Raw genomic sequence first — 9,156 nt, forward strand, 5'->3', positions numbered from 1 at the left:
TTTGTAAACATGTTTAATTACCGGTTACCGACGAAGATATTTTGAATTTTCGTACAAATATGCACACTTTCGTACATAAATATTGATATTAGCTTAGAACAAACTATAACCTCTATTCTTCAATGACCCATCTTTGCGTTTTGTTAACTCAATACAAGATCTGGACTTTTTTGGTTTAAGTGTATCTCGCCTGATTTCATCCCTGTCATGCATTGATTCCCCACATATTCGTCTAAGAGATCGCAATTGACCGCGTTCACTCGGTGTTGATCCTTCCTCTGCTCTTACTGATATACTTAAAGATATTATGTATCATTACTTAATCTCACTGAACGTTTTAATTTTTTTCTCATCACGTTATTAGGGCGATATTTTTTTGGCTCTAGACATCTTAGACACGACATTATTTTGGATTTTTTCTTGCTATAACAGGAAATATACTGCAGCGACCACACTACATGGATGATTCAGGTTTGACGGTGACATTTGATATTAGAAGGACGCCGATCGACCAAAGAAAAAAATTGTGCCATAGATCAATTGCCTTGCTGGCGCAAGCCGACTTGTGCCCATATACCATGTTACAAATGTGATAAAAATATTTGTAAGAAGGCACGGCTAGACTCAGGTCTATTTTCTTTGATACTATTTTACAAATATCAACTTAAGCCCAAATTAAAAATAGCTTTTTTATCGTTGTGATGAGGATTTTTTTTATTTTTCTCTATATTTCTTGTGTATCTGTAAATGGAGTATCAAATTGTATTAATAACTCAATTCGGCAAAAAACCTGACTTGTGCCCCTTTTCCGTGTCAGCGCAGATTTATAACCGAGAAAACCTTGTTTTTCGGAAAATACTATAACTTTTTTACAATTAAAAAATAAATACGTTTTTCATTCTTGACTTCTAATTTGAATAAAACAAAACTAATAGTAAACAAATTATTTTCTTATCTAACTTAATTGTGATGCGGTTTTGTTTTTAAAAATAATTTAATGCTAATAAATGCCTCTCCTTGATTTTCTTTCTGTCTTTGATAACATTTCAATTCGAAAATAATATTTGCATCCAAGAAACTAATAAAATCGGTTTAAAATTAATGATTGTCTTTGATTAATCGCATAATAAAAATAACATATTTCATTTGTGACTCGAAACGCAAACGATTTCACATTTCTATAAAATATTTTACAAGCATAAGGACGCCTAGTTTTTTATAAGTTTACTTTGATTTAATAATCTCCTAATAATTAAAGGTCTAAGAAGTATATGATTGATTGAATCGGTATTAACTTTGTGAAATAACATGATTGTAGACATAGAAAAGTCGGTAAGTGGTTTTCCATAAATATTTAATAACATTTAGGTTTTATTAATGTTTATTTGTCGGTAATGTGGTTGTAGTTTTCGACGCCTCTATATTAAAGGACACACTTAATCAAATATTCGATACGAGTCATGTCTTTACCTGAACGAGATCACGTGACTTTTAGGAAAACGAGAAAATTCTTTCGCCAAGGAATTCCTTCGATGAATCACACAACTTGGAAATAACAAATCATCGTGACTTCTAAATCACCCTTCGAGATCGATTTGCGTCAGTATTGTGAAATATAATCATCCTAGTCAAAATCACAATATTTGATGCTCATTCTGATCGGTGACGTCATGATCGTCATTAGTTGTGAACAATATTTTGAGTACGCAAAAATATTGCAAGAAAAGTTGGAATCTGAATTGTACTGCTTTGTACAGTCAGCATGTTTGCCTACCATGCGAGAGGTCTCGGGTTCGATTCCCGACAAGGTTGACATGAAATATTTATTTGAAAGAGTGTTTTCACACTAGAATATTTCATAGTCCCTGGACTGGCACCTGAAGCGTAAGACTAATCATCTTACCTTCATGTAACAAAAATGGTCAAGATACGCTACAATTGGTGTGCCAATGCAGTACCCTATGCACCATTTGGTGCGGAAAGGGAGTGATGATGATGATTTAGTCATAAATTATTATTATTACCGTTTATATATTTTTATTTGGGATTTTTACAGCTATCCACATAAAAAATAAGTAGAAATATATTAACAATACTAGAACCAATTAAAAAAATTCACTGTTTATCTAAAAATACACAATATATAAGAAAAGAGTTTATAAAATTGTACGTGTGCGACGTTTGCATTCATGTATGTGTATATGAATGTGTGTGAATGAATGTGTGAGGGTGTGTATGCGTCGGTGCGTAAATAAAAAGTAATTTAAAACGTGTATAGGAGAGAACTATAGTCCTTAAAATATAGCTTGATTAGAATGACATTTGTCAGAAAAAGTGACGACATAACTTTGTAGTAACGTCAAAGGAGTTATTTATATTGACACACGAAAAATCATTCGTATCTGGCGTGTTAATTTATTTTTTTAATACAATGGATGACACATAAATCAACATTAATATATAAAATCAGCTTTAAAACTAAAAACAAACTAAAATAAACCTACAATGTTTGATTATGTCCAAATGCTTGTAGACTGGCTGGATTTCCTCCCTAGGGAGTTGTTCATATTAAAATTTATTTCAACAGAGAGGGAAAACATTTTTGAGAAGGGAAAATGGAAGTCTAGGCATTTACAGGGCTTATGACCTGTCATTGGCTGGTTTAAGTGGCCACTCTGCCCATGTTTGAACATCCACATCACCATTCTGCCCATGTTTGAACATCCACATTTCCTCAACTCTTCCATCTGTTGACTTTTGTGAAGTAAAAGAGCTGAAACCTTTATCACGTGGGTGAGGTTACACAGTGTGTAAAGTGGCCTCTTAAACCAGAATCAAACATTGTTAAATTTCTACCTGGTAAAAGAAAAAGTATAAACATTGGAAAATTGTTTTCAGGCGTTGCCTAGTAGGTGATTTGGTTCAGCCGGAAGAATCGCCGTCCCCCCACCCCTCGGTAAATCAAAATATGTGATTGCGCAGCAGGATTAAACGTAATATTTTGACATTTAATATAAAGTGTTCACGGATGTTCCATTCTGATTGCGAATACGATAAACACCATGGCGAGAAATTGTTATCACGTCACTTATTAGCACGTCGATAGTCATTTGTGATTGAGCTTCTGGTCTTTAATGAGCCTGGCTATTGTGTAGAGGGCGAGAGTTCTCATTTCGCTAAATCCTACTCGCCCCCTACCTGGTTTAGCGAAACTCTTAAACATCCTCAGGTTTAACACATCGTGTAGCGTTTGGCATTATGCCTATGTTTAAACATCGATTACATATTTCTCCAAATTTGTAAAGTTAACTAGCTGAAACTGAGATTCATGTGACTGAATTATTTCCCGCCTGATTTATTTTTTATTCTTTTTCTTGAACCTGTTGGTTTTATCAACAATATTTATTAATAATTATAAAATTTATTAATAACTTGTAAAAAATTACGGCAGGTAAAAAATATGAAAGGAGATTTTAAAAATAATATAATAAATTACATCACCCAGACCAACGAGGGAGTTCAGTGGTTTAAAATATATATATATATATATTTGTAAATATACTATTAAACTAAGACAAAAAAAATCTATTTTTATATATCGTATTATCAGCGCTACGATTTTTTTAATGTTTTGTATTTCCGAAATACAAAACTTTAAAAAATCAAATCGGAAATCTACCGTAACTCTTGAATCATTCAACAATATTTTGAGTTTGTCCAATTTTTTGTAGATAAGGACCGGATTCAACTCCCCGGGGAGTATTTAGTATTAATATATTACAGCAGAGATATATAACATTTCAGAGAAGGTAATATAGAAGTCTAGGCATCTACAGGGCTTATGACCTGTCAAAGGCTGGTTCAAGTGGCCACTTCACACACTGCGTAACATTCACCATTCTGCCCATATTCGAACATCTAAATAAGTATTATTTTGAGATATGATATGAGATTGTAATATGTTAATAAAAACAGCTCCCCAGGGAGTTGAATCCAGTCCTTGTCTACAAAAATTTGGACAATCTCAAAATATTGTTGATTTTTTCTTTCAACAAAACATACTAGCACGAGGCTGTCTATGTCAAAAATAACTAAAACATAGTTTACGTTTATGTAGCAAAAAAATGACAACAAATTAGTCAACAATGTACCTACTCTCCTTCATTACTTTACAACAAATGAGACAATAATATATAGCATCTTCACCAGGGGCGAATCGTCAAAATAAGCGATTATGCACAGCTTACCCTTGCATTTGACTTTCGATAATAATGTGTTTTGGTAAATATGTTTCTGCGAAAATAAATAAAATAATTGTTATTTATTATAAATCACCACCACCGTTTATATCTACTAAAAATATATATGAAGTGCGCCTAGCGCCCAGCCATACAAAAAAGTACACTATATTTTACATCTTTAACCCGAGTCGGCATTTTTAGTACTAAAACAAGCTTGCAGATTACAAATTCCCTATTTGGAAACTAGTATTTCGAACATTATTTCCGAAGGACTATTTTTCTTTGATAGAATACCGTTGACATACTGGTTTAAGTGGCCAATGACAGGTCATAAGCCCTGTAGATGCCTAGACTTCCATATTACCTTCTCTAAAATGTTCTTCATATCTGTTGTTATATGTTAATCTCGTATCATTAGTTAATTCATATGAATCGGCGACGTCGTTCAAAGTATTTCTTTTTAATTAAAATGTTTTTTATTATTTTTTCGAACATTTTCAGAAAACTTTGCAGTACAATTTAATGCTTTAATTTTTACCGCGCGAAAAAAAACATTCATTGAGAAGAAATCTTTGTTGGATTTTTTTTGCAATTATTATTTCAAATGTAATAATATCGTGATTTCAATTTGTAATATTTCTATCATTGATACTAATCGTTTTCGAATCATCCAATGAAAAAACACATCTTAAAAAGGGACCCAATTACACACTCCCGAATAATCAGTATCTGAAACATAGAACGTCTGTAAATTGCAAAAACAAAAAAATAAATGAATTTAGCAGGCTGATTAAAATTGATAAATGGCGATAAATTACATTGGTATTGTGATGTTATCTTTCTTATGCTAACGTACATTGAAGATACATAATGATTTAATTATCACGTTGGGAATCTACGTCTGACAAAGTACGTCACGTGTCCAACTCCATTATCCTTATTGTTCGATGATTTTGAGATGATTCACCAATAAAACTACATTCGGGTTAATCGTTTCCAACGAGGAAAAAAAACTTGAAATAACAGTGAACTTCTTACTCTGCCATAGAAACATTTTCACAACATTAAAATGTTAATATCCATTAGAAAACAATATTTTAACTCTGTCAAAATGTTTTCCCTCTCTGTGGCTATAAATTAAAACCGCTATTCTTAATTTATTTTTTATTTTTTTCTTTTTAAAAAAAGAAATATTTGCGTTCTTATGATTTACCCAAATATTTAATTTTGAGGGCCATTTTCAACGAGTTGTAATAATATTAATAATAATATTTGGCTGATTTATATAGCGCCATTTTTGTAAAAAATCACCTCAAGGGCGCTTTACAATTGTATATCTAAACTTATATTCTAATTAAACTTAAGTGATACATTATATTTCTAGATTTAAAATTGAGGGTATGATAGTTTAAAGAAGTGGGATTTTAGTTGGGATCTGAACTGACTGGGACTGTCGATGATTCGTAAGTTTGAAGGCAATTGGTTCCGGCAGAGGGGCCGGCGGCGGCAAAAGCACGATCTCCAAATCTAGTGTTTGGGGAGCGCCGGATTTCAACAAGTTTTCCTCTTCCTGAATGCTGACCTAAGAGTAGATTTTCTTTGACATGTATTTTCCCTAATACAAAGGTCCGATAGGTATTTTGGAGCCATTTCATGAAGGGATTTGAATACGGTCCAGCACAGCTTGTATTTTATTCTCTCTGGGGTTTTTAACCAGTGCAAATCTCGAAGATGTTGTGAGATGCGAGAATATTTTTTAACTCCCGTAATAAGCCTTGCTGCTGCATTGAAAACAGATTGAAGTTTATTAGTTTGATATTTTGGGAGATAACTCACTATTAGAAAATGGAATCAAGTTGGGGTAGAGTGGGATTCAAACGACGGGCCTTTGGTCCGTGAGTCCGAGACACTAGCCACGGGACCACAACCTGATTAAAATTGACGCAGGATCTAGGCCTTGTGACGTTTAAATTTATGTAAATTAATTTTAATTTGGAAAATAATACTGTATACTTCGTCGTACTTCTTTTTTCTTCTTTTCCACACCCACTCCGAAGCGGAGCATGTCTTCAGGAGATCCTTTCGCCAGCCAGCACTCTCGCCTCCTCCCACGTCAATCCAGCGCCCCTTATTTCCGCCGATAAAGTCGAAAGATCGTCATCGACGGCCTTCCAGGACGGTGTGATCCCGCAGGTTTAAAGAAGAGGCAATTCGGGTTTAGGTTCTTCTGAGGCATGCGCAGCACGTGTCCAAGCCAGGTCCACCGCCGCATCCTCAAGACGCTCATTATAGGAGGCTGCTGCGTCCGTTCTCGGTCTTCAATGTTAGTTATAAAATCGAACCATCTTATACCTAATATTCTTCTCAAGCACTTACTCTCAAAACTCTCAAAGATGTTTGGTGTTTTGAGCTTTAGCAAGGTGACATCTATTGACATGACTTCTATTAGACGGCCTCCGTGGTGTAGTGATCAAGACGCTTGACTCACGTACGGAAGGTTCCGGGTTCGATTACCGGTGAGAAAACAAAAAATAAAATGTAATTTTTTCTCAAGCCTGGGTGTTCTGTGGTGTAATTCACCACTGTAATTGGGCCTCCTGGCCTGTTGTGGTGCAAAAAATAAAATAAAATAAAATAAATAAAAATTACGCGTTTGTAACATCTTATTATACGTCATTGTCTATATCGCATAGTAAAAATATTTTTTGAAATATTTTTACTTAAATGTTCGCAGACTGGCTGGATTTCCTCCCTAGGAAGTTATTCGGATCTAAATTTGTTGCAACAGAGGGAAAACATTTTTGAGAAGGGACAATGGTAGTCTAGGCATTTACAGGGCAACGACCTGTCGTTAGCTGGTTTAAGTGGCCACTTTACACCTGTGTAACAGTCACCATTTTTCCTATGTTTAAACACCCACATCACCTCAACTATTCCATCTGTTGACATTTGTGAAGTAAAAGAGATGAAAACTTTATCATGTGGGTGAGATTCGTTGCCTAGTAGGTGAATTGGTTCAGCCGGATGAATCTCTCCTACATGACAAAGGTTTCCGCTCTTTTTTCAATGCAATTTTATTTATTCATATATATGTACACCACAAAATGGAATATCTTAATTAATACATATAGAAATAATTAAAATAATAAGGTAATATTAGGTATACATAAAAATAACACATAAGTATTCATAATATCCAGAGAATAAAATGTAAAAAAGTAAGAGAATCTTGTAACGAAATACTCCCTCAGAGACGTGAAAAATGTTAATGTTCAAGGTAATATTGTTCGACATAGAGATAGCCCTTCCAACAAGCATAACCATTGGCAGGTTGGTCCTGTATATTGGAATGTGAAACAGTCTATGCTGACGCTGTCTAAGGTAATTATCCGGAACATAAAAGCTAATAGTTAAAAGCTATTAGCTTTTAAATTTGCTTCACAAAAGTCAACAGATGGAAGATTTAAGGAAATGTGAATATTTAAACATTGGCAGAATGTTGAATGTTACAGTGTGTAAGGTCAATTAAACCAGCCAACGACAGGTCGTAAGCCCTGTAAATTTCTAGACTTTCATATTCCTTTCTCAAAAATGTTTTCCCCCTCTGTTGAAATTGAGAAATTTTTTATTGGCTAAATATAGGCGTAAACAAAACTTTCGATTGAGTAGCCATTTTGCGGGTTATTCTTTTACAATTTTACGATGTTATTTTACACTAGCTTCAATGCGTGTGTATGGGTAAGCATGTAGGAGTATTTATGTAAATTACAGGGTCTATTTATGAGCTAAAGATTGTAATTGAGTATTGCTCCGTAAAGATGCGCTGAGAACTTCTTGTAGACAGTAAGGACGTCGACTTGCTTAAATGTCGAGGATAGCTTCAAAACAAGAGATAACTTCAAGTTAACCATAAAATAAAACCAAAGGGCAGTACTGTCTTAAGATATATCCAAAATGGCTACTTAATCCAGTGTGCTTTTTTCGTCATATTTAAAAAAAAAAAAATGTTATTGCTCTATAGAATGCAATGTTTGTTAGAAGCACATTTGGTGGGTATTATTTGTGAAGTAACGCCAACTGCTAGCCGTTTTGTGCATAAGTACTCGTTTTTAAACACGAAAATTATGATTAAACTTCTTAGATTTTCACGGCCGTTAAGATGCACAATAAGTTTTTCTGGGTTATTATGCCGCGTGTCTTTCGTACTTTTTACCGACGTTTCGGATCGCATCAACCCTGATGATGGACGCTGTAACGCGATCCGAAACGTCGGTAAAAAGTACGAACGACACACGGCATAATAACCCAGAATAACTCATTGTGCACGAAAATTATGAATGAAAATAAATCAGTTTTTTATACACTGATTGTTGTATAATTAGAATCGGAAAAATTCGCTGCGAATATTGAACATGTTTTTAACTTTGCTTATTAATTTGCTAATTAATTAAAACAGCAATTGCTAGTAAATATATGTCAATCGAAGCTGAACTGGCAGTGCTCAACGGAGTTTTAGTCACAACATTTAAGTATTAATTTTTCATGTATGTAGACGAATGAGTGGGAAATCAATGTATGACAGGGTTACGAATGATGAAATCAAGCGAGAGTGTAAATTCGAGTCAACACTAAATCAATTTGTCTTTGTGTGCGTAATGAAAGATCTCTGTGTGATTATTACGGTATTTTTTGGTCATTTAGGTTTTTTGGATCAGAAATTAGATTAAATTTACCCGTGTATTCGTTCTCGCCGCCTTTCGTCACTATGAGAATTGATTTTAACCCCCCAAAAAGTGCAATATTAAAGTAGTTATAAATAGAATCGTTTTGACACTTGTATTGTCAAAGCTCGATATTTGCTCTGCTTAACGTGTTTTTATATCAATTGTTTTATTGGTTTCTCGTGATTTATGCG

This window comes from Micrasema longulum, unplaced genomic scaffold (assembly GCF_059751315.1).
Source record: "Micrasema longulum isolate JH-2025_06_02 unplaced genomic scaffold, ASM5975131v1 h1tg000943l, whole genome shotgun sequence".
NCBI lineage: Eukaryota > Metazoa > Arthropoda > Insecta > Trichoptera > Brachycentridae > Micrasema > Micrasema longulum.